A 24,633-nucleotide genomic window follows, 5' to 3' on the forward strand; every position below is an offset into this window, starting at 1 on the left:
GTGTGTGTGTGTGTGTGTGTGTGTGTGTGTGTGTGTGTGTGTGTGTGAGAGAGAGAGAGAGAGAGTTGCAAGGAAAGGGTGGATTTCGGGGGTGGCGGTTATGGTAGTGGTCTGGTAACAATAGGTCGCAGTGGTGATGGTCGCCACAATGCCGGCTTGCCTGACTTCTTTGCGTGTCAAATGACTGAAAAGCCGTGGGGAGTGCACGGGCGGGGGTTGTGGGTGGACCAAGCGGATGGGGGTTGCAGGGCGGGTACACGGTGGTATGAAAGGCGTGCTTTGTTTGGAAACAATGCCGATACTCGGCTACATCCTCATCTCCATTCTTCGCCTTGACGCAGCGCCGCTCCGAAAAGGGTTGCCTTTATTCATCCCTGATTAAAGTTATAGGTTATTTTCGCTCTGTTTCGCGGGGAAATACTTTCTAAGATTTTCACCGCACCACCTGTCACCGGGCAGTGAAATTCAGCTGGAATTGCCCGTTGGCTTGTGTAATTGTACCTTCGCTTCTCATTATAAAATTAAGTCGAATCGATGAAACAATTAATAATACAGTAATTAACTTCGACAGAGGTGTCGAGTCGAACTTAATCGGTCCGCTTTGAGAGATCAATTTGAACGTGAAAATTTAATTTCAGTAATCATGGATATTTTGATGATTTGTATAGTTAGAATCATTTCCAGTTTCGATTAATAATTATTTCAAGTTGTAAGGGATTCATTTCGTTTTAAGATAATTACCGATGCATTGACCCGAACACAGACCGTAACGTAGATTTTTTGTTTAAATTTGCGTGATTGTATTGTATCGTCCAATCTGAAAAGTCTAAATAAAATCAATTTCGAGACCAACTTTATTAGATGATTGGACAAATTTTATTTTATTTTCTATAATGCTAAATATTATTTACATATTGACTGAATTTTCGTAAAATCTCAATCTTAGTCAGAAAATGTATTTCCTACAAACATGTAATACTCAAGAATGACATTAAAATAAAGAAATTTTCATTTTAGGAAACTTTTTCAAATATTGCACAAATTGTGGTAGAGTCCATAATTTATTTCAAGTCTTTTTAAGTTAGCTGATTGAACCCGAAACTTTAACCACGTTGTTTGTTCTTTTATTTTTTAATAACGGGATTAGGAAGAAGGTTGTCCAGAGTTTCTCAATTAGGCAAGATCTAGTCACAAACGAAAACATTATGGACGAGAAGCGACAAGTCGATAAAGTGGCGCAGGTATCGCAATAAAATAACAGTACACGCATATTCATCGAATGCCCTCAGGAACTGTAGTTATGTTTGATTGTAGCTACAGTACGGGTTTAGCGATCCCGAGGTACCCGAGCTGTAGGGGAGTCAATGGGCCCTAACAGATTACTGGCATCCCTAATGGAAGAACTATGAAGAGAGGTATCTAAATAAATGTGAATTCAAACCAATGCACGAATGAAATGAATGATAAGAACGAACAAATGCAAAACTGATTCATTAGGAGTTGTAGTCAAGTTATATGTCTTCTGACCCTTATAAATAAAACTCGCTCACTCATATTTATTGATATACTTAATTTGTGAAAAAAGGAAAATCTAAATTTAAAAGGGGATGCAATCGAGATATTGTTGTAACTAAATCTGGACGAGGCAATCAGTCTTCGTTTTCGACAATGAGGATGTAGATATATCATAAAATAAGGGAAACCTAAATTTAAGAGGGGATATATCCAAGATATCATTACACCTATAATTAAATCTAGATAATGCAGTCAGTCTTAGTTTTCTACATTGAGGATATAGATATATCATAAAATAAGGGAAACCTAGAGTTCAGAGGATGTGTATCCAAGATATCATTATAATTAAATCTGGATAATGTAGTCAGTCTCAGTTTTCGACATTGAGGATATAGATATATCATAAAATAAGGGAAACCTAGAGTTAAGAGGATGTGTATCCAAGATATCATTATAATTAAATCTGGATAATGTAGTCAGTCTCAATTTTCGACATTGAGGATATAGATATATCATAAAATACGGGAAACGTAGATTCAAGAGGAAATGTATCCAAGATATCATTATAATTGAATCTGGATAATGCAGTCAGTCTTAGTTTTCGGCATTGGACATCATTAAATCGGCTGAATTGATAGTGTTCCTATCCCTTTCGTATATACATTAAACTCTTTTCTCGTAAACCCTTGAGTTGCCCTTTACGAATTCCTAACCACCACCCAGTGGCATTTCTACGCTACCAAATATTTCCTGGTACCTCGCGCGAGTCGTCGAACCGTCATCGGACGCAACCTCTAAAAAAATAACAAATCGTCGAAGTTAATGGTCGCGCAACAAACGCATCTAATTCGCCAGGAGGACGGCGCCGTCGTTGCACGGAGTCGGCCGGTCGGAAATTCGCCCCCAACCCCCGGCGTTTTCTGGTTTCAAAGGAGAGTAAGCCTGGCCCGTGCGGGCCGGGAGAGGAGACGTCGCCGAAGGAAAGCTCATAACAAACTATTGAAAAGCCGACGAATGAAAAATCAATGGCGGGGTGGGCACGGGCCAGACCGGGCCGGGGACGGGGTATATACGCGGGAGGGAAAGGTACAGGGTGGAAGTTGCGGGAGGGGGGGGGGGGCGGTTTGGTGAATGGAATATTATTGGGGCATCCTTTCACGCGGACTCGACGGAAGCTAGAAGACCTCATCTGGCGAGCTGTATGGATGCCGTTCGCCGCCCTGGCAATGCCGCCTATTGAACCGCGGCTTATATATGTAGGTATTTACACACGTTCGTCGAGGTACACGTATGTCCCGCGTACGTACGCGACACACACGTGGCGCGTACGTTGGCTTGTTGCACACATCTGTCGCGACGCGTTACACTAACGCCTCGTTCTATCCGGCCGTGTGCGTCGTCGCGGCTGTATTTACACGAATACGAATATCTATAAATGCATGTATCCTGTATGTATGGGTGTAGGTTCTTACATTTCATGATTTATCACGCAGCTTTCAGCGGGCCTCAAAGCGTCCTGAAAGCGCACAGATTGATAAAAGAAATAATAGAGGACGCGAAATAGGAGGGAGTCGATCTGATACGTCGAACAAGCGCGAGGGTGGCTCGCGAAGGCGCGGAAGAGAGATAGAGACAGGGATTCCAAGGGTGGAACGGCGGAACGACGATGGAGACAAGGATGGCAAGAGTTAGGGGGTTAGGAGGAGGGGGGGGACGGTGAACGTCGTTCTTCGTGAAACAGGGGTGGTGTGGATCCTTTCGATACGCTTCAAGCCGCATCCCTCCACCCTTTTTCCTACTCGATTGCGTGTCTTTATACCGAACTGGCACGCGGGCATCCCCATTCGCAGTCGCACGTGTGCCTCGATACTCTTATGGAACAAGGGGTTGCGGGGGTGGTAAACAATATTCCTTTCGCTCTTCGGCCTGATTTTTCTTAAGTGTTCACGCTTCGCCGTCTCTAGCAACGCTTTCTGTGGAGGTACTTGCGCTTCTTGCGCGGGAAAATAAATTGTACCTATAGAAGGGTGGTATTAGGTTGAGTCATAAGTTCTGACACATTCGCGTTTATGTGTAAATCAAAGGTTTAGTTTGACGTATCGGTGAATGTATTATGTGCGGTATGAAAGTCGTTTCTTTTTGTAAGAATTCTTGGACACAAGGGTTATAGGAGGAATAATTTTATTTTTTTGATTTTAAGAACACACCAAGTTGTTTCCATTATTCTTTAAAAATCTCTATACACAAGCTGTCAACAGACTCTGTTTTTCTTTTCTACAGTTCGGCTGTCGTTTGTTCCACAGACCTGTGTCAAAAAGCTCGCAGGGTGTTCGATCTCTTTTGCACAGATCGCTAATAGATGACAACTCATATTTGAATGTCCAAACTCGGCTCTTTCCTCACACTTTTTTTTCCTTTACATATCTAACATCGCATCAACTTTTAATTATTAGGGACTGTCTTTTATGTGGTTATCCTTATTGTTAGATTTTGATCCAAGTATGTGCATCTTTAACATTTTCGGTGCTTTACGCGAGTATACTCGTCAAATTATTTTGTTCTTGTCGTGCTTAGTGTTATATCTCACTATTCTCTTTATTTATGTACACACACACACGCGCGCGCGCGCACATATATACACAATATAAGTAAATGTGAATCAAAAATGCAAAATATACCAAAAATTAATATATACAGAAAAACTGAAAATTTTAATTTCTCGCGGTCACGTGCTCGTATTTCGTTCGCTCTTTGTACTCTACTCTTAAAAACATGTATCAAAAATGCTCGTCGGTTCGTTACAGCCCGCGCTCACCTTCCGATATGTTTACATGTTTACATAATTACATAATTTCCGTATTTGAATACTTCCCTTGTCAGGGTCATACGAGGTTGTCGATCATCGCTGCAGAACAAATAAAAATCATTATTAAAACTCATCGTTAATTTTGACGATCTTGTTTCGCATCGGTGACGAATGATCGAGCGCCGACTCGATCGTCGATCCAGCTCACGCGTCGTTCCTTTTCGCGTGGCGGAAAGTTAATCGCCGCGAAAGGAGGAGGCGTTTGGCTTAAGGTGCGCGTGCGGTGAGAGTGCAGCGGCGTACGAAGACAGGATAAAGGGGTCGCTTGGAGGCGGGGGTGAGGACGCAGGGCGAAGGGAGAGGGCTCGGAAAGCCGGAAAGTTGCAAATGGGATGGAAGGGGACGGCTGCTCGAGCGAGAGATAGAGAGAAAAGAGAGATAGAGAGGAAAGACAAAAGGGGTGGTAGAGAACTGTGAATCCCGTGGCAGCATTGTCACTCCATTCGCCGGGGTTGCAAAGCCGGGGCGGTTCCGACGCCACCACTACCATAGCTCCTACCCACCACCGCCACCCTCGCACCGCCGCCGCCGTGCTCGCTTCAACCCCTGGCGTGCTAACCTTGTTTTACTGCCGTCTTCCGGATTGTCTACCGAATCGACCGAAGCAGTTAATTACTCGTTAATTTACTGCGACGCGATGTTATTGTTATTTTCGACCAGCGCTGCTAGAGTTGTTATCATACGACCATTCGCATATTTTGCTGAGCTCTCTTACGACGGTAAATGCTGGCTCGAACGGAAATTGCGTTGCGGAATTGCGAACGCCGGAGAAAGTTCTTAGTTTAATCTTTGAGTAGGTGCCGACGATCTGTCAAAGTTCAAATTTGTTCTCTGATTTTTATCATAAATAAGTAGCCTTCTTCCTTTTCTTTGTCGTAATGTATCTAGTTTTTTCTAATTTAAATTATAATGCCTGATGTAATCGAATGGGAGCCTCCTGAATTTTAGAACGCCCACTCAAGACCGAATATTGTTTTATTGCGAATTTTCTGTATTTTATCTCAAGATGAAAGGTCAAATAATGAACTAAGGAAACTAAACTTCTGGACGCTACGGATACAGTTTACTTGGAAACTTAACGTTTTAGCCTATGTAGAAGGTCCTCGTCGGAAAATTGTAAATATGTATAAGAAGGCAGTAGCGAGATGAGTTATAAAATAAAATTACCATTTTTACAAAATTTCAGAATGGTAAGGTTATAGGCAAGAATAATTACAAACATTTACATGATATACACAGCAAATAATTGTAATTAAATTGTAAATAATCTTATAGTCGGTAAGAGATGAACACGAACTATTTAATTCTTCCTAATTTTAAATCTAATCTAAGATTAAAAATTATACAAAAGAAATTCAATATATTTTGGGGAATCGTGGAAATAAAACAGCGCAGCTAATTATCAACTGGTTAGTTAATATAAGTTGTGTTTAGAGATACTCATAATAATGATTTGTAAAGACAATTACATGGGATATAGTCTAAGTGTGAATAATTGTGAAAATGAACTCAAAGTCCTCGTGCGGTTGGTCCACGTGGTCACTGGATAGTAACGTCGGAAACACGAAGAGACAATGGCCGGGCAAACACGTGGGTAGATTCTACCCGGTAGACGCTACATAGCTAAAAACAGATGTTACTAGATTGGACACAGGAGTATCTAGAGACTCGACTACGTTCAGAATTTAGAAACACTAATTCATTTTATCACACATTTTCTATCATTGCAATTTCTTGCACTCGTTTTCATTTCTATAGTTTGTTTTTCATGCATTTTAATAGATATCATTTCAGAAAGAATTCTTTTATAATAATGATATTCACGATCAAGAATTTTTGTTATTTTAATCTACGTAAACTGAAATCCATAAATTTATTTACAATTTGCATAACAGGAAAGGGACTAGCAACAGCTACCATCGAGTAGTCAGCAAGAATAATCAACTGTTTTGCTTATTTCCTTGGACATTATTATTTCTTTTCCGATTCTACATTTATTTGATTTTAGCTTCATGGTTGATATGACTGAAAAAATATTTTTCTGAATATTTTTTATTATCGTAAACTTATTGGACATCTGTGCTGAGAAATAGGTGCTGCGTTTTGTGCAAACTAAATGCGCAGGAAATACTATTACTAGTAATTAAATGTTAAAGGATGTTGCACGTGCATTTTCGATTTAACATTAGAATTACCGAGTTCAACACATATCGTTATACATATGTCTATATCCTTGTAATTAGAGGAAGAAGGAGTAAACTAATTAGACAATAAAATTAATTTTCTGTTACAACAAATGTTTCTAAAAATGAAGGTAGAATCAGCTTTAATAATTGAGTGACTTTACAAAAGAAGTTTGAATTACATGACTCAAATTGGCCAGCTTGATAGTTTCAGTGTTAATCACTCAGCAATGCGCAAGTACAAATTATTTACCTCGTTTATCATAAATTATAGATAATTCAAGTCCATATTTAATGAAACTTTAATTGAATTCGCTATATTCTTATACTTGAGAAATAAGCAATAATGAATTATCATATTACACGTTTACTTCAGTACTAAAAAAACATGATCGAAAAACATTGTCGAAATTCGTTGGAGAAGATGGGACGTAAAAATGTTTTTCACGGCATCATCGGTGTCCTTTTGCGTCCCGAGTGTCCTCTTTTTTTATCTATCTTACTCTCAGCAATGAAGATATCGAAACAGCTGCGAAGGGTGACTTTTCACGGTCCTCGCATTATACAGTCATCAACCCTTCATTGGGGTCTGTTAAAGCGCGCCCTTGGAAAGGGACTCTGAGTTCGAACGAGCGATTTATCATTATCTCGATAACCCAGCGAAGATAAGGCGCTCGACGCCGCGAACGGTCCATTCGCGCGGGGTGGTCGTATGATTTACTATTTCCTCGGCGCATCTGCTTGCTTAATTAACGCTTCTCCGATGCCGTTTCGAAGATACGTATCAACGTTTCACAGCGTGCCGGCGCCGGTGAAAGAGATGCAGCTTGGAAATGTCAGCAGTCGATGTAATTGTGTTTCGTGACGTGCTTTATTGCAGCCCGATAAAATTCACTGATGCGATTTCTTCCTATTCCCGTAGCCCGCTTTTGTTTACACAAACGGCAGCCGGATTTATTTAATTAGTCAGCCTCGCGGAACGCTTAGATTTATATTTACAAACGGTCGATATAAAAATCGATGGACATTTTACGAATGAACCAACGTTTGGAGTTTGTAATTGTTATCGAAAAACGGGTATTTTTATTCTTGGTCTTTTTTTGGATGCCTTGTATTCACTGCATTTGTGAAATGATTCATTAGATTGATTCGATTCGAAATGTTCATTCTCGTTTCTCGATATAACAATTTTTAAATGTTTCGGACTTGTTAAATACCGAAGAAAATTGTTTGCTATCTCGAGAATTCGAGAAAATATTAGCTATGCATCGTATAGACTTACAGACACCTATGACAATTAGGATTTATTCGATTCCACGCTGAGCTACGACAGTTTAAAGTTTTTAGTGGAGCAATAAACCAAACAATTGTTTAAAAATATCTGACACTTCTAATAACAATTTAGGAGATAGTAGAAATTCCGCCCTTTGATTTGGAGTTTGTTTGAACCGAATCCGTCGATTCCACGCTGAGCTACGACAGTTTAAAGTTTTTAGTGGAGCAATAAACAAAACAATTGTTTAAAAATATCTGACACTTCTAATAACAATTTAGGAGATAGTAGAAATTCCGCCCTTTGATTTGGAGTTTGTTTGAACCGAATCCGTCGATTCCACACTGAGTTACGACAGTTTATTGTTTTCAGTGGAGCAATAAACAAACAATTGTTTAAAAATATCTCACACTGAAAATAAGTATTCATTAGATAGTAGAAATCCTGCTTTTTAATTTAAATTTTGTTTGAATCAAATCCAACGATTCTAGGCCGAGCTATGACACCTCAAAGTTTCCTATTTAATAGAAAATTATGAATGGATGACTGATCCATGACCTTCATTGGCACCCGGAAGTGCGTACGCACTACGTAGTAAAGTAATAAAAAGTAGTAAAAAAGTAGTAGACACAATGTGTTTTGTAGTATTTCTTGGAGAAAAGGGTTGGGGAATAAGTTGACAACAACCCTTAGATATTTTGTCTTGAATATGTAATGAACGATTCGAACGATTTGGACGAAACTTGGTATACAGAGGTTTTCGTGGGTGCTGATTCTAAGTCTGAATCTGAAATTTGTAAATTATTAGCGTGAATTTTTGCGCATTAAAAGTGAAACTTTTTCACTCCTTCATATTCCGTATAATGAAATGATACCAGATGGGGCTGAGATAAATGACAAAACAAATCTTCCGGTCTTTAATCTGCCGTTTTAAAGATCCTACGCACGTGGGTGTGCATAGAGAGAAAACTTCTCGAAATAATGGGTGGCTAACCGCATTTTTCAATGGCTAGTACATTGGCTCGTGCACGCGGTTTAGGGTGATTACAAGCGGGGTAGCATATTGCGCGGTTGTAAGGGTGGATCGGCTGGAAATGTGTACGGGGGCGTGGTGTCGATTCGATGGTGGGTGCGGAGGTTCACCCTTCGTCGTTGGCCTCTTCTTCCTCTTCCCCTTGGCTTCGAGGACCACCCAAATCTCTGCGATACATTCATTCGTTTCTTTAAGGACTACTTGGTTCGTCACGATTAAACTGCGGATTTTTATACATTAATGGCTAATGAAGATGTGTGAAAATCTATAAATATGTCCATAAATGCTAAATTATGTAAATTATCAACAATAACATGCTTGTTGCATTGTTTAAAAGATAAATTCTTTTTCTGTATCTATGAAACTATGAATTTACATAAACATCCGTATTCTAGTCATGATTATTCAGGAGTGCAATAATCGTGTTGGTACGTACACGAATTCTTTATGTTGGAGTACTGATGTTACTACATATAAGTACCATGCGTGATAAAGTTCTGCATAATCAGATTAATTGAGATAGGGGTCATACTGATAAATCATTCGAATACGACGGATTATTTTAAAAACTGTCTCGATTTGTGTCACGTATCACGATTGCGCTTAATAAAGCATTATAAATTTATTGATAAAATTATAATTTGTAAGATGTAGTTTATATTTTTTTTTTTGTAACTTTTATAAGTTACTTCAAATTTTTGTATTGTTTACAACTCTATTTAGATGTTAATTTTTCCAGACGTGACTATTTATTATTTATGTATTTCCTAGTAGATTTAATAGCTTTTAAAAAAGAAAGAGAATAGACTTTTTTGATACATATTTATATAAGCAGCTTCTTTTTAGAATGGACAAGAAATCGTCTGAGAGATTGAGATCAAATTTTGAAAATAACATGAAATCAATATTTCATGCCAAATATATGTTTTTCGTATCTATATACAAACCAGTATCCAATATCTTACAAAAATCTCACACAATGTCATTTTACGAATGATTGGAAATTGTTCAAAATTACCTTGAAACTCTTACAATATCATAAAAAAACGGTACACTAAAAAATCTCTAACAAGTACCAATGTTCACGTTTATACAAAAAGTAAACAGACAGAGATCGTTTCTCCAACCGTGTAGGCTCGTGTCCCTCTTAAAAATGTTCTCGGACCTGGAAAATACCTCAGACTGATTATCGTCCTCGCGGCCCCGTCCCCGTCGCGAGCTAAACGCAACCAAGTGTCCAGGATAATCCATTGGAAACAGAAACTCGTCGAGCACGCAGCGAGCGAGTACAATGGGAACGCGTCTCGTCGTCTCCGTATCTTCGGGGCGGCTCTCTGTGCGGACCTCTCATTGTGACCACGGAGCGGCGCAGTCAGCTATTATGTTTATTAAGTTGGCGGGGTTGGGCTGATTCCGAGAGAGGAAAGGAGCGGATCCGAGTAGGGGTGGTGGAATGGGGAGGAGGAGGATGAACCAGGAGGTGGCTGGGCGAGGGGTTGGATGGTTTAGAAGCAGGGGGTGTATTGTGCCGAGCATTGTCTGCCCCATTGTGTGACATCACGGCCCGATAACTGCCGATAAGACCGCGGCAATGCTCAGCTTGTGTGCACGTGTACGTGCGGCCCGTTTGTGTGTTTGCCCGCGGAGAGGAGCCAGATACGAAAGAAATATAATGTAGGTAGAGAAGCTATAGAGCCGCCGGTTGCCCCGGGAGGAGGACGGCTGATGGAGGTCGAGTGACTTTGCGGGGCACTCGCCCCTTTATTCTTCTGATTCCTCGTTCCTCTTCCGCGGATCGAAATCGCATGCCGCCGCTAAACGCTCGTCCTTTGTGCCCCTCGACGTCCCTGGCGATAGAAACGCGCCTGGGCCGAGCCTTGAACTCCCGGCAGCCGCATTCACCGATACTTCCCAGTTATTGGAAAGTGGATCCGGACGCGGTTGCGTGCCAGGCCGTGCCTGCGATTAAGCTTTCAGTTCCCTTGGAGCACGAAAGAAGGTTCGATATTTCACGGATAGCTTTTTCTTTCTTCGACACTTGTACCGTCTTATCCCTCGAATCAAATTGACCCGCGACGTTTACGGTGTCTCACCTGTGGGCTTCTTGTAATTCGAACGTCTTGTCGTCGTGAACGTGCAACGTCGTTAGTTTTACGCTCAGCCAATTTTAAGGCTTGGAAAGATGGAGTGGACTGACATGGAAAGTATAACGATTTGTATATCTCGGAAAATGAAAAATTGTCCAAAAATTAAGCGGAACTTGTCATATTGTTATTTTTTAGTGAAACTTAGAAACTGGTTTTGGGGGTGGAAACACCCCTTCGAAGAAACTCTGATTTCTCGTTATGTAGGTACAGAATGTTGTCGAATCTGATGTTGTGTGACCTTTCGATAAACAAATTTTTAAACAAATTTTTAAACAAATTTTCTTTGGTAAGAAATTTCTTGAGAAGTCGAAGACTTTATTTATTTTGGTCAATTGAATTTGTTGCTGGTCGAATATAAAAGGACCGAAATAAATGCTTGCGAAGTAGTCGTAATAATAAATAAACTATATTCGCAACTGTATGTGTAATGTAAATATTGCGATACGAAACAGAAAATCACAGCAATTCAAATAACTCTGTTTTCTGTAACGACCCTAAACTAAAATTTGAGAATACAGCCTTTACGAAATGAAATAAGTGGTATATATAATCTCTTAAAAATATTAAAACTCTAATTTAAGGGGGCTCACTTATGTGGATATCAACTACTGGTAATTTTCTAAAAAGAAATTGGAAAAAAGGTATTCGTACATAGATTTCGACGGTGAAAGGCTTTATATTACATTAAATAATCACGTATATAAGTCTGGACAAGAATATATAAAGTCCCATTTAACAAAATTAATTTGTTTGTTAAATATCTCTCAATGCTTTATTTACAATAAAATTATTTACTCTATATAATTTGGCCCTCTAAATCAAACAACTTTTGTAAATTATTTTTTTGATAACCGTATACCTTCATAAGATATTAACCCATTTGCATCAGTAGCGCATATATGCGTGCAGTTTACTTGAAAATTCCACTTTTCCGTGTGATGCAAATGGATTAACCAATTCGGCCTTAAACGCAACATCCTGTATATGAAAATAATGCTACGGGTTGGCACTCTAAAAAATAGCAAATACACCAAAGTACTTGATGAAATTGATGCTAAGCTTTTCGATTAGCTCAATGAATTTCGATTCGAGATATCCTGTTTGCGATTCGGCTGGAAATAATCAGGTAAATACCACCGCGCCTCGATTCCTCCGCGACAGGGGACTGGAAGCGAGCAGACGGTGGAACTTACGGGATGTCGTTTGATATTTTAATGACCGTCTGCAGTAAATGTTGGGAGAAATTGAAGTCGAGCACTGGAACTCTATAATTATCATTAAATTATTCCTCGTTTCCGCTAAGTTAAGAATACTATTACTTAACCACATGTTCGACTTACATTGATAGGAAAGTAATACTTTCTAAAACTTGAATTTAGAAACAAGATAGGTCCAAAGTTTACAGCCAAACAATGTGTAATACTAAACAAATAATATTATGTGGAACATTACGAAATACATTTTCATTACTTGATAACGGTGGTTCAAATGCTTCCAAGAAGAGTGTTCCATAAATATTTGTCCATACTAGAATATAGTATACTAGTATACTAGTTGTAGGTATATTATTTTTTCAATTCATACTGTAAATTGAAAAGACTAACAGACTAATATTATGTTAAAATGATGTCTAGAAGAAGGTCGTCAGTTTTCGTATTACTCTTATTAGTACATGTTGTTACGTTCTTTTAGAACATTGTTTCAAAATTTATATTCAATATAAAAATTGTATGATTTTTGTATCCTCGATAATTTTTTCATAAAGGAGGAATAATTTTATGTTTGCTGTGAGACCACTAATACCAAAAACTTATTAAAAACTTATTAAATGTATATTAATTAATAAAATTGATGGTCTCTATTAAATTTGATACGTATTCACCGTCACAATTTAGGTAAATTGATTATATTTTTTAAATTCATAGGTCTTTCATGTTCGAATTTTGTATTGAATGCAATTCTGATACGTGGTTTTGTGACACAACAATGCATTTATTGTGACACCAAACTAATCGTTTGCCGAATACAGAAGCACATAATAATATTATTGCTATATTATATAAGATTACATTTGTATTATCTAATTTTTCTTTCAAACTCCATCAAACTATTGATAGAGTAGGCGGTATGTGTGCGCGTGTTGTATGAATGCCTCGCAATATCAAAATGGTTGGCACCCTCACCTTGACGACTAGCAAGGTGTAAAAAGAAAACATTGGGAAAAATCCAGTGCGTTTTTAGCTTCTTAGAGAGCGTTGGGAGAATAAGACTGCGAGCGAGCGAGTTGATCGTGTGTGAGTATTGCGTAGGAAGTGTCTTTATTAGTAATGGTGCAAGTTTTTAAACGACGAACCACCGATCCATTGTATCCTGTAATTTTTCTGCGCTATAAATTTATCCAAAAATTAAACATGAAAAATTTTCAATTTCGGCTTGAGTTAGCTTTTGGTGGAGGCGGCAATATTGGATACACTACAGTGCTGTATCGTTTACGCATACTTCGCGTTGAGCTCTGCCGTAGAAAGAAACATCCGCCGTGCCTCAAAGATTATGCATCAGCCCAAGTACATCGTTTAGACACGGTATTTCTCGCAGAGGTTCGATTCCTTGGATCTTCGCGTAAAGATTTAACATAAGAACGATTAAAAGATGACGAAGATTAGCTCGATCATTCTTCTTCGAATAACAAATGACACGGTTCCATCGACGCCAGATAGGGGTGGAGGGACGTGGGTAACTCGATCGCGGCGCGAGGAACGCTTCAAAAAGCCGAAGCAGGCCGCCGCGGCACTCGACTCGCTCGAAATTCCCGGCAATTTCTACAACTTTGCTGCTTAAACTCTGACGGTCTCATTAGGACGTGATTTCTGTTCCAGGTGCTGGAGTCTCGGAGGCCCGTGGCGCGGTAAGTGGCACTTTCGCCCTTTTCATTCCAGACAGAGCCGCGGGTGAGTAATCGTTTAAACCTGTGCGCCACGGCCCGTGGCATTAACGTTGAAAAGAGAGAGATAGAGTGCGAGGGAAAAAAAAGAGTGTCATTGAGAAGGAAGTGCCCCAGTCCACCGCCCCCTCTCCCCCTTCCACACGCGTGCACCCTCCCGACCGACGTTATATTGACCCAACACAGAAGCATGTATTCATGCACGGCCGCGTGGCTACCGGCCGAATATGAATAACAATAAGAAACTATAACCCCTCCCTCGCGATCTATATACTGACTGTAATATATGTATACGGTGGCCTTTACGAGCACCGGCATTTTTATGTTAATCAGCCAATCGGAGAACGGATGGACCGAAGCTACGTCGATTTATCCTCCTCCCCCGTGGTGCCTTGGTTCCATTGTAAACAGAAATCGTCGCACGAATTTGTCCCGCGGTCACGCGGGCCAAAAGAAAAAAAAAGGAAGGGACGCGTCGATGATCGTAAAGAAACGGACGAACGTGAGGGTGCACGGTGACGCATTTAGAAATTTTGCGAGGAGGGTTTAACACGGAATTAACAATTTATTTACCGGGACGCTATTTGTAGGTTTTTTTACTGGTGTTGCTTGGTGGGTGGAAGGTGTATGTGTGCAAAGTCGGGTTTCAGCCACCATAAAAGAGCCACTATAAAAGAGAATTCGAACGTTAAAAGGAAATTAATTTAAAAAAATATTGGTTTATTTAGAATAAATTTAGAATATCCATATGTGTAAGTTTATATACATAGACGATCTTCTCTACAAGAAACAATTTCAATACAATAATACTTTGAACTTTAACGTGTATAATATGTCATTCATTATACATGAATGGTATTCATCAATTTTCGGATGGAAGAACAATCAATTTTTGTTTAATATTAAACTTCATTTATTCGAATAGAAACTGTACGTCCTCGTCATCATTTTCATTTGCTATTTCAGCTTATGTAAAGTTATTAATTTTAAAAAATATTGGTTTATTTAGAATAAATTTAGGATGTACATATGTGTAAGTTTATATCCATGGACGATCTTCTCTCCAAGAAACAATTCCAATACGATAACACTTTGGACTTTAACGTGTATAATAGGTCATTAATTATACACGAATGGTAGAATTTTCGGATAAAAGAACAATCAATTTTTTGTTTAATATTGAACTTCATTTATTCGAATAGAAACGGTACGTCCTCGTCATCATTTTCATTTGTTATTTCAGCTTGTGTAAAGTTTATGTGCATAATATCTTGATCATCTTTATCACACTGAAGTCACTCCGTTATAAGAGCCGTTCACTGGACGAATCAATTAACTCTATAAAACAAAAAGTGGAGAAACGCGATTAAATGGCCTCTGAAATAAATTATTTGTTATTCAATGGCCATCAAAATTTTGTCGTTTAATGGTGTTAATCATTACTATTCAGAAAAGTTATAAATATAAAAAGTTATAAATATAAAAGCTATACCAGGAGCTTTGAGACTTCGATTTAATATTTTTCAAAAAGTGGAGTTAATCGATTTGTGCAGTGAAGGGCTCATATCATTAATATTCAGTATATTCTAGTATATCAATTAATGTATGTTAATATGTGCCTAAGTCTTTATGTAAATAATTCAAAAATGTTGTCAGTAATCCAGTAGTTTTAGGATAGATGTGATATGGCAGGCTATAATTAAAAAGTCTTAATTAAATCTTTTATATCTTTTTTTAAAGGGTAGGAGGGGTATATCTGGAGCTATATTTAGCTATAGAAAGTTATTTTATAGATATAGACTCTTTACGTAGAAAGAATTTATAAGTGAAGAATCAAGAAACTGTAAGAGATAACGATCGTTATCCATGGATCGATTTTGTTCTAAATCATATTTTGAGTCGAGAGTAAAAAGTTTGAGTGTGAAGTTTCATTGAGAACTATTCAATTGTTTAGCTAGAATCGTGATAACAGACATATAAACATGATAAGCCTTGAATTATTAGAGTCACCGAAAAAGGAAGAAGACTTTTATATTTTAAGGATCCAATGTCAATAGTAAATAAAACACGCGACTCTAACCAATATTTTAAAATTAATACCACTGTGTGCTGAATTGTTATTCGATAGTATCCGTTGATAAGTGTCAATATGTCTTCTCATTTCCTCAGTGATTTTAATAATTGTACCAATAACTGTGCTTAAAACCTTCCTCGCTAGTGTACCGTTTCATGATATTACACAACCATGTAAAAAAAGCATAACAGTTGGGTAATGAATATTCGTAGCAGGGGGTGCTTTGGTCCCTTGGATTTTCCTCCCAAACTGGAACGATTGACCCTTGCATAACGGATTCCTTTCTTCATGGGGGGATTTTTTGGCGCGACAACGCGGAAATATCTCTGGTCCCCATCGTGGTAAACAGAGGGTGTCCGTCGAATCCCGTCGCCCTATCGATTCTTCTCTTTTTTATGGACTTTATGAATTCTAATTCAATAATCGTGCCTCCCGACGCTAGGCTAACGTTTCGAAACATTTGTGGGGTTATCGGACAAAGTGACCACGTCTGTAACCACTCTAGTGAAGCGAAAATATAAACGAAATATATTTACTCAATTTTTTATTCGCAATTTATTATTTGTCACAGATTAGATCCTAATATTACAACGTCTTAGAGGTTCTCTTCAAATGATTCAAATTATGCTTTTCTTTCCTACTGCCATATCTTTTTTTCTATTAGAGAAGATATACAAATTCTTTATAATAAATGAAAACATAGTTTGGTCGATATAAACAAAGCTTAGAATATGAAACTACGAAACTATACTTCTTTAGAATATACTTGTGAATCGTTAACTAGCTATGACACAAATAATAGCAATAAAATGAAAGGAATCAAATTTAATTACATCATTAAAAGTCACCAGATAGTAGAAGAACATGAGAGAAGAAAATACAAAAATATAAATCAGAGTTCTTGATGCGCGTCTGTAAAGGGTCAAAACGTAAACGTTCAATTCCATGTAATTAGTAAATTGCCACTAAGTTCAGTTCATATCTTGGTATCAATTTTTCACGAGCACAGCTCTTCTATATTAGTTATGTAACGAATGCAGATCGTAGGCTTGAGATATTTATACTTATCGACAAATGAATTTTTTACATGCACACAGTAAAGTTCCTTGCATGATTTCTAACATCTAACAGGGAACTTGTTTACAGACATGTCCTGCCGACATAAACAAAGTCGTGTTAAGAATCGCGTTGACTAAGCGCGTTTCCTAATAAAAGATTATTAATTTAAAGATGTCTCAGTAATTATTCATTTGAAGTCCCACTTTGTGTAATACTGTTTTACGCAAAATTTGATGATTTTTCCGAATTTGAAAAAAAGTAGTAGACATTCCATTAAAAAAACCAAAGGTGGCCCTAATATCTCAATAAAAAAGCAAGGTAATAAAGAACAGATTGTCCTTCTACATACCATGCAGCTTCTGTTTGAAACATTTTGTCGTACAACGAATTACGAGTTATTTGAGGTCATCATGTTAGAAGACTCACCCTGTATATGTTTTGTATTCACATATTTTAGATATAAGATAATTAAGCCGAATCGCTGTCGGTTGCAATCGTCGAAGCAGCGGCAAAAATGGCGCGAAACTCGAAGGCGATAGCTATCACCGCGTGCGTGACGCGCGCAAGGAAGGAACGTTGAAAGAACGATGTGGGAAAGCAGGGCGGGAAAAGATGGAAGGGAAGAAAAAGAGCAATGCTGCGGGGCCCTCTCCTTCGCGTGCAAGAAACGTACGAAGAGAAAAGAGAGAACGTATTACGTATAAGCAGGAATAGGCTCCGGATGAGCCACACGCGGACGCAACGGCATACAAAACTCTCTCAATACGTCATTCAGCCGAAGAATACGGTTCGTTCTCGCCATTTTGCTCCCAGAATGAGAGTTTCAAAGGGAATTAAGGATTCAAAGGCATCTTTTGCGCGCGGCGCGCACAAAACGGCTAGCCACGACCTTCTTTTACTCTCCTCTCTCCTCTCAGCGATTCCCTTGCTCTTCGCCTATCCTCAACCTCGCTGTCTCTCTCGCTGACTATCTCTTCTATCTACGCGTTCGACCTCCGTCTCTCTCTTTATCTCTCTTTTCCCTCCCCCGCCCGCCCTCGGAAGAGCATACAACGCGCTCTCAAGACGAGCGATTCGAAGCGGGCGTTGCGTGTACGCGCCCACACAGCGAGAGAACTGAAATCCGTACAAATCGCCGTACAATGCGCGGAGCGCGGGTTAACGCGCGCGGCGTTCGTTTCTATTTCGCCTAACGGCAACCCCGTCGAGACCGACAACCAGACGCCCGATGAAGAGATCCGCGTGAATGGCCGACGAAACAAGAGCCTGACTACGTTTCGACGGATATTCAAAACGTTCGACGTTAAAATCCGCAGAACTAAGACGCGAGACGAGGAAAGTGGTACCGTGTACCAAAAGTAGGCAAAGACTATGAGCCCTTGCGAATTAAGAGCCTAGGGCGCATAAACAGGTGCAACTATGGTCAGATGGAATGTATGCTATAGATCATAGGTTGTGAGTGTTGCGAGTAAAGATTCGCACCAGGGACCGTTCATTGTTCTTGGTTCGCCAGGTGAAGATTTTAGTAGCGTCGTAGTCGTAGCTTATGGTATTTAATCAAAGGATCTAGCAGGATAAGGATAGGCAATCGTCCGCCAATTTTTATTGCTATTATGTGCCGTGCAATGCTTTTCACCTAAAACATCATCCCACAAAGTTTCAGATCGTTACCCTCACGCTTAACTTTATTATTTGTTTTCTCGGTTACTATTTCATATATATAAATTCTGCAAAAACGAAAATATTCGTACTTATAAACTGCATCTCATATATTTTTTCGTTTAGTGCTAATCAATTACTAAGGGTAGAAAATAAATAATTTATTTTTTGCGGGTTGTAATTGCAATCAATCCTGTGAGTGACACCTACTAAAAAAATCAGGAATGATAATCAATTATTTAGCTGACACGCGTAAAAGTTTCAGAACGGTGGGAGTCCTGGAACATGGTTAAATAATTAAAAAGAAACAAAAATCCCATGCGTTACGTTCCGTGCAGTGGGCTGAAGTAGAATGAGACAATGGTCAGACACGATACGCGTATCGTTACAGCTATGCATACGACAGCGATTGCATATTTCCACTACAACAGTCTAATAGCTTACACAAAAATGAATCCATCGAGGTTCAATATGTTGACCTTCACTCGAATCTCAAAGAATTCCATTATTTACTAAAACGAAAAAATTAAACGATCAATAAATCAATGTAGCTAATAATTAAATGTGAAAGAGCTTTACAAAAGCTACATAATTATATATAACACCTGCATATTAAGTAATTTTAATGACTTCAAAAAATTGCACAAATTGAAGCAAGGTAAAAAACGCACTAAGTTTTGGTTCAACCTAATATTAAAAATAACCTGTAGCAGCCTTTATATCAAATCCTATATCAGCAGACTTAAATATGTGAAACTGAAACAGTAACTATGGCCGAAATATGTCCGGTCAATAGATTGATTCTTCAGAGAAAATACAAAATTATTGATAATTTTTATAATTTAGATTCTAAGATGGGTCAATGTTTCTAAATATCTTGATTTACTGTAGAAGATTGTATAGGCGATTACCTGTTCGCGATTCCTGATTACCTTCGTTACGCAGTGGCTTGACAGAAAGGAGGGTTGCGGGCACAGAAGGGTGAGAGGAATGCCGTAGGAGGGGCGCAGGAATCGAAACTGACGGGAAGGGTGGGCGATCTTGTGGACTTAATCGGGCATCGGTGCTTTCCTTCGCGAACAATTGTCGTCTGACTTTGACGTGCCCTCTGACACTTTCTCCTGGCTCCCTTTCTTTGTCCGAGGAGAAGTCGGCGGAACATCGATGTCGAGGCTTCGATCGATCGTCCATCGTTTGCCCAGGGATTCTGCGAACCTTATGAAATAACTGTTTACAAGAAAATTTCTCGAATTCTTTTTACTTCTTTAAGCCTGTTGCGCATAATCATGTGTGGGGACTTTAACACATTGGCTTCGGATGACACGGATATGCGTCATTGAAAGTTTTGTATACTGTCAGTCACACAAGTACTCGCACATCTATTTCTATTAAAGAAACTATATATATAAATTAATTGATACATTCGATGTTTCAAAATAAATGTGTTAATATAGATATGTACATGAATGAAAAATTTATTTTGGATCGAATACTTACGGGACTGACTGTGTATGTTTATATATTTAATGAAAAATACATAAAAAAGAAAATTTTGAAGTCCTTTTATTCATAAAATATACTACAATGTAAAAAATTAATTATTTTCCTCCAAACATGGTATTTTTAGACTAGCGCCACTAAAAATCAAAGCATGATGAAAACATTCTTCTTTACAACAATATATTAGTCATATGCAGTAAGTAGTAAGGCTTTAATTAGATTATCCTCATGATTTTACTCTTAAAGACGCTAGCCTAAACATACCATGTCAGGAGGAAACATATTATTTTTTAATTTTTAGGGCATTTTATTAATATAACCATATTTTCAAAATTTATTTCGATGTATTTTTTATTTTATACTTTTGAAGCCAAGTTTTACTTTTTATCTAGTTATTGTTGTCTGCTAACGCATCGATGTTATACGAATTTGATTAAAACCGTGTTCAAATTTTTGAACGTTGAACTTTAAACGTGTATTGTCATCCAGATTACTCGTGTTTACAAAGTTTCGCTTGATAATGATTTACATGTGAAACGTTATGAATAATTTTGTTTGAATTCAATAAATACATGAAAAATTAGTTATTAGGTATTTACTTAATGAATTTAAATGCGAAATAAGCTATTTTTGTTATGGGGGAGTTATAATCCTAATATTTAACAACTTCTTATGTTTTTATGTTGTAATGCAAGTAAAAAATAGTATTCAACATTTTATTACCCACATCAATTGTATAATTACAGTCAAAATAAATGTTTAATAAGTGAAATTGCAAATTTTTTGACGTTTGAAAGATTTAAATAAAATTAGCTTTTGCCACGATTAGTTTTGATCAATCGTTTATTGAAGACTGTTTACTACCATTTTATTAATAAATAACGTAATAAGTAAACGTTAATTTTATTTAACAATTTTTCACCATGTCATAATTACTTCAATCAAGTGCCTACAAAAGTGAAAATTACAATGAAATTACAATAGATCCACGGTCCGTTACTTATTACTAACTCCGTTACCATACTACGATGAACATTCTTGACAAATGTAAACTTATTGAGAAGTATTTAGTATCTACTTATATTCTCAGCGAGCAGCGATTTAAAACCCATTCGTTCTCGAGAAGCACGTAAATGGACTTCGAGCTGTAGTTACGTGCCACTGAAAACATCTAGCGATTGCACTTTTGTATTTTCTTGATTCCTGGGCGGAGTTAAAAAAAGACGAACTTTCCAAGAAAAGTACAGGAGTATAGTCTCTCGCGTACTTGGTTTCTTTCAAAGAAGAGGCGATCCCCGCGGCGCGAGTTTAAGGTTTTAACGGCGAGTTCGGGACGCAGAACGGGATCGTGTTTCTTTCCTTTATTTCCGACTTTGTGTTTTACAGTTGCTTCTTTGGAAGCTGAATGCAAAATACAAAGAACAAGATATTTTATGAAAGACGGAAAAAGGCATAAAGCGTTTCTAGGGCTCTGCTTTGGTAGCGATTATTCTGCGCTCGATTCCGCGAATTCAACGCATTAGATTCGTTAGAGGTAGAGATTCGTTAACGCGAAGATTAGGTTACTAATATATAGGTTATTCTTGTTAAAGAAACAATTTTCACGATTTAAGTGACAAAAAAATTGATTTTTGCTTCTTTACGGGGAGAAGCCTATTCAGGATGGTCCGAAAAAGAGCATATTTATACATTTTTTGGGAACAAACGGAACATTTTCTGGTAATAAGTTTTAGGGTATTCGAAAGAACGTTTATTAGTACATGTGACGCAATTTTTTTATTTCAAAATATCTTAAATTAACAATGTTGCAGCGTTGTTATTTTTTTAGACGAGTGTTTTGCGGTGACCAGTCTACATTACAGCTCGGTTATAGCGCGCGATTAGCCGCGAGAGCATAAACTCGAGCCAGGACTGGCTGGTTGCGCGAGGTTGTTGCGTAGTCAGCTGAGCGCGCGCTAATCGGACGCTGCGATTGGTCAGTGTTTTTCGTTAATAATTCAAAAATGAAGCCCCCACCGACATTCTTGCAAAGGAAATTGTTGTTCAGAATCGTCTCAGCTACCCCCCATTTCCGGCTCCTACGCGAGTTTTGAGACACCTTGTATAAATGCAGGACCATATTCCACTCACATTATGTTTATTAGTATATATTTTTTGTACATTTTTCATATCAGTTTGCACCATGAATGCATAAAATCCACAGTCCAGTAATTATTAAAAGTGTGAGGGATAATTATTTATCATTAGTGACCATTTAGCATTAGCATCAAGACTGCGAACTTTGATGCATTTATAGGAGATTAGAATGTGCAAGAACCTACAAAATGCACACAGTATGCAATAATATAAAAACATATTGAAAGTAAAGTTCACATTATAATGTTTGAAGAGGAAAATAAATTCCTATTGAGATTCGATTTTCGCGGGTACGTTTGCAAAGATTTTACTTTGCATAAAGATCCACAGTCTAAACATTAATCTAAGAATAATATAAAAATGCGTTGGTAGTCAGAGACAGATAGGGTACCGCGGTTTCCTTTCTCTGTTCAGCTGTGGTACAGCCAGGGTTCCAGCTTCCCTATCTCTAAAATCTCAACGGTTGCTACACATCCGCGAAAAAATGCCGTTCCCTTCGAAGTACGCGATGTTTCTCAAAAGTCGATTTAACAAGCTCGTTGGTCTTGTATTAGGTCTGTCGAGCCGGCGACAGAGTCCGCCATCGGTGTTCGGGCCAAGAGTTCCACATTATCGGCCGGGTTTCTCGCGGATACAATTTCCCAACGCAATTTTCTTTTCAGTCGCCCGAGCGAATCTAGCCCGGCCTCGACGGTGGGTGGCAAATGGCAAAGGGGGAGGGCGAGAAAGAGAAAGAGTTAGCTTTGATGGAGGGGACGTGCGGGGGGGTTAGTGGGAGAGGGCAGAGCAGCGGCAGCCCATATTCGTGCATTGTGGCACGTTCCATCGCGTTCTCAACTGAACTGAACTCGACTCAACAGTGGAGGACACAATGGGCGGTATGAATAAGTATAACAGACAGACACCGGTACAGACAGACACAGGTAGCTCAGGCCGCAGTATGTGAATGAGGAACCCATTTGATAACACGCCTCCACAGCCACCCAGGTCCATTGTGTCGCTTCCTATTCAGCTGCTCTATGCCCTCTTCTCCTCCTAACCCCTCTTTGCCTCCTTCTACACCCCCGTTGCTTCTGCTGCTACTTCCTCACCCCCTTCGTCCGCTATCTTTGCCTCCCCCACCCCTCCCCCGTTCGTTCCGATATCATCGTGGAAATCTTATCCTGTCGGAGACCCGCGTGCACCTGTACGCGCGAAAAAATCTGTAGGACAACCCGCCGATGATCCGTGTTTCCGACTGCGAGCCGCGACCACGTGGCGCGTTGTCCCTAGCGATGCGCACGAGACGAGACGAGACGAGACGAGATTTTGACAAGATTGACAATACAGTTCAAAATATGCGAATATCTGTTAAAGTTTTTCAAATCAATAATAGAATGTCCATTTCAGCAGAAAACGTAAATATTATTCTAAAAAGTAAGGTATAAATAATTATTAATAAGGTCTGAACATCGGGCGCACTGTGTTTCATCCTATGGGCGCGTATCGTTCGCTTGCCTTTAATGCACAACTCCATTGTACCAGTTTTCTCTAATTATATTTGGGTGTATTTAATAAATGTGACGCGTACAGAGACTAGAAGATTCCTCGGAGGCGTCGATTGACTCTCTCTCAAACCAGACCCACTAAAGGACGGCAACCAATCTCGGCCAGTCACATGGTTGATCACTACACTTATCACATGAAGCAATAGTGACCGAAGTGGAGCACGATGTTACGAGCCCAACATGGACTTACGAACAAACAAAACAAGTTGATTAATAATTATTTGGCAGAGGAGACACTCGTACACGCAACCTTAAAACTAACCAAACCAAAATAAGATACTAAGGGAAACTACAACTAGGAGGGACGCGAGACACGGACGCGCGATCGCGAAATCCATATCGAACGAAGGATCGTCGAAGAATGTGCTCTCACCCCTCGTGTTGTACCTGCGTCGAGGGTCGCAGCTCGCTTGTGCCTCTCAAAGTAGAGAAGGGAAAGGACGTCAGGACGAACAACAACCGCATGACATGTCGTAACAGGTCGATTCGAAGGCTCGTTGAATAATTTTCGTGAAAATAATTCGTGAAACATTAATATCACAGCAAAATCATATTCCCCATCGTTGTTTAAATATTAAGTCTTGTTAATAATTAATTTAATTATTGTCAGAAATTAATATTTGCTTGGTACAATCAATAGATAATAAAATATAGAAAAATATCTATCACGATTAATAATATCACGATTACTTATTTAAAT

The 24,633-nt window shown here is 38.8% G+C and overlaps 1 long non-coding RNA gene across 1 annotated transcript in view; it reads left to right on the forward strand.

Moving 5' to 3' along the window:
• Nucleotides 1–24,633, forward strand: part of LOC128876321 (uncharacterized) — a 420,681-nt gene that overhangs the window by 95,396 nt on the left and 300,652 nt on the right. The window contains exon 2 of the long non-coding RNA XR_008456998.1: nt 13,894–13,922. This is a non-coding gene — a long non-coding RNA (uncharacterized LOC128876321). The remainder of the gene's footprint in view (nt 1–13,893; nt 13,923–24,633) is intronic.

Source organism: Hylaeus volcanicus, chromosome 5 (assembly GCF_026283585.1).
Source record: "Hylaeus volcanicus isolate JK05 chromosome 5, UHH_iyHylVolc1.0_haploid, whole genome shotgun sequence".
In the NCBI taxonomy this organism is placed as follows: Eukaryota; Metazoa; Arthropoda; class Insecta; order Hymenoptera; family Colletidae; genus Hylaeus; species Hylaeus volcanicus.